This window comes from Engraulis encrasicolus, chromosome 15 (assembly GCF_034702125.1).
Source record: "Engraulis encrasicolus isolate BLACKSEA-1 chromosome 15, IST_EnEncr_1.0, whole genome shotgun sequence".
Classification (NCBI taxonomy): domain Eukaryota; kingdom Metazoa; phylum Chordata; class Actinopteri; order Clupeiformes; family Engraulidae; genus Engraulis; species Engraulis encrasicolus.
Window position 1 is genome coordinate 49,180,032 of NC_085871.1, and position 2,493 is coordinate 49,182,524.

At 47.3% G+C, this 2,493-nt stretch overlaps 1 protein-coding gene across 1 annotated transcript in view; it reads left to right on the forward strand.

Annotated features, from left to right (window-relative positions):
- The first annotated feature begins 583 nt into the window (after positions 1-583).
- cdk17 (cyclin dependent kinase 17) overlaps positions 584-2,493 on the forward strand; it is an 82,219-nt gene continuing 80,309 nt past the window's right edge. Inside the window, exon 1 of the mRNA XM_063217590.1 lies at positions 584-956. The gene's annotated coding sequence lies outside the window, so the exon portion shown is untranslated. The remainder of the gene's footprint in view (positions 957-2,493) is intronic.

Here is a 2,493-nt window from a genome sequence, read left to right on the forward strand (position 1 = left end):
TCATCATTATCATCATCATCATCACACACACACACACACACACACACACACACACACACACACACGCGCACACGCACACGCACACGCACACACACACACACACACACACACACACACACACACACACACACAAAATTATTATTATTAATAATAATGATAATAATATTAATTAATAATGATAATAATATTAATTAATGATGATAAAAGTAGGCCTAATAATAATAATATTATTATTATTATTATTATTATTATTATTATTATTATTAGGCCTACTACTATCATTATTGTTGCTATCCTATTATTACTATTATTCTTATGATTATGATGATGATTATTATTGTTATTTGCAGTAGGCCTAGTGGTAGGCCTAGGCTACTAATCTAACCAATGTCAATAGTAAGGATGCTTGTTGCCACCACACCAGTTTTCTATGACACAATTTAGTCACTGGTCGGAGCTATTGGGCCGCAATTCTGCCGCCTGAACAGCCAGTAGATTCAGCGAAAAACATTTCCCCTCTCTGCTCTTGTCCTCTCTCCACCGTGTAGGCGGAGGAGGCGTCAGAATGCGAGCAGCGGCAGCCAGCTAGCACCCCTCCCCTCCCAGGTGCCGACCTCGTCACCACCCGCTCACACAAGCGGAAAGCTGAGGCGAAAAGCAAGGCGTCTCTTCAAGCTATACCCTCCGTGTCGTTTTTATTTTTCCCTGAACTTGTGGGGGATATTTTGGAAGTTTTGTAATAGACGCGCGTCGGTTATTCATCGCCATTGGCGGACGTTGGTGGTGAGGGTCTGGTTGTTATTGCTCGGCAGTAAGCGAAGCAGGCAGGCAGACAAACCAAGCGTGTTTGTGGTAGAGCTAAGGGGAAAGGAAAGACACGGCATCCGGCTTCCGCGGCGAGGCGAGGCCGAGGGCTGGGGCTGGGGCTCGGGTCGAACCAGCTATCACCGTTTCTGGTAAGTGGCCTTGTATTATGATGGCAGTTACACTGTGTTTGAAATGTTACCGTGTGGCGTGATACAATACACTAGTAGGGGAGAGAGAGAGATGTAGCATTCGGAGTAGCGGAGACAGTCTACACAAGGAAGAGCTTGTTACATGTTGGCAACACTGTCTGGTGTCTGTTCTCTGGACGGGGGAGTTTCGCACATTTCAGATATTCGGTTAAGCAGCAGCGGCAGCAGGAAACGAGATAGATCGCTGTTTGTTTGGCGCATGATACAAAACGTTTTATTGTTTTGCCAACTCGAGTTAATGCCACTGTTTGGACACGAAAACAAGTCAAACGTACACACTCGGTTTTGTTTTGGTTTAGTGTCTGCTGTAGCCTAAGTTTTCCCCCCTTTATAAACCTGTGCAATCTTGTTTCCGCTATTTCATTGCCAATGTACACCGGATGGCGATTGCTGTAGCCTATAACAGGCAGACAGGCAGTGAGGTGAGGCAGGCAGCTCGCATGTTTGAAAACGGCGTGTATGATGGATCTGTTGGTCTTTACACGAAAGTGCTGTGTCAAGTGAAATGGTGGAAAACACAGCGATTCGGTCACTGTTGCCATGCCTGAGAGAAAGACAAGGGCCTCGCTGCGCGTTAACTACAGTAGGCTACAAGAAAGCCAAGATGGAAACTCTGTTTATGAAATTGGTTAGGGGTTCGCCTAATAAGTTAGGCAGGTAGGCCTACGTGTTATTACACCTTTACACGGCCCTGGGCGCAGAGCTATAACGCCAAAAACGAACAGATAACCAAATCCTGGTTGTAATCTGGTGGTGCACCTCTTTTTCACTCTGTTTTATGAAATCGGTTAGTTAGTAATCAGACAGGCAGGTAGGACTACTACGTGTTATTACACATTTACACGGCCCTGTGCGCAGAGCAATAACACCAACATCGCCCTGGAGACCAAAGCGTGGTTGTTATGTGGTGGTGGACGCGGTGCGGTGCGCTACCTGACGCACGATAGGCTATAATGGATACTGTGTCACACATTACGGTAGAAGAAATGGGTCTGTGCGTACGTGTGTGTCTGTGTGTGTGTGTCTGTGCGTGTGTGTGGGTGTCTGTGCGTGCGTGTGTGTGTGTGTGTGTGCGTACGTGTGGTGTGTGTGCGTACGCGTGGTGTGTGTGCGTACGTGTAGTGTGTGTCTGTGCGTACGTGTGTGTCTGTGCGTACGTGTGGTGTGTGTGTCTGTCCGTACGTGTGGTGTGTGTGTCTGTGCGTACGTGTGGTGTGTGTGTGTGTGTGTGTGTGTGTGCGTCTCTCTGCTAGAGCCACACGGCATCAATATTTCAGCTGCCCTACGTGCCTCACCTCCACTGTGGGAACCGACTGATGCTGAGAGAGAGAGAGAGAGAGAGAGAGAGAGAGAGAGAGAGAGAGAGAGAGAGGGGCGATTTTCTGGTTTTGATACCTCCACTTTTGCACTTTCTCCACGGCATGTAACTCCATTGATAATGCTTAAAATCTGAAACTTATCCCCCCTTCTGGGTCTT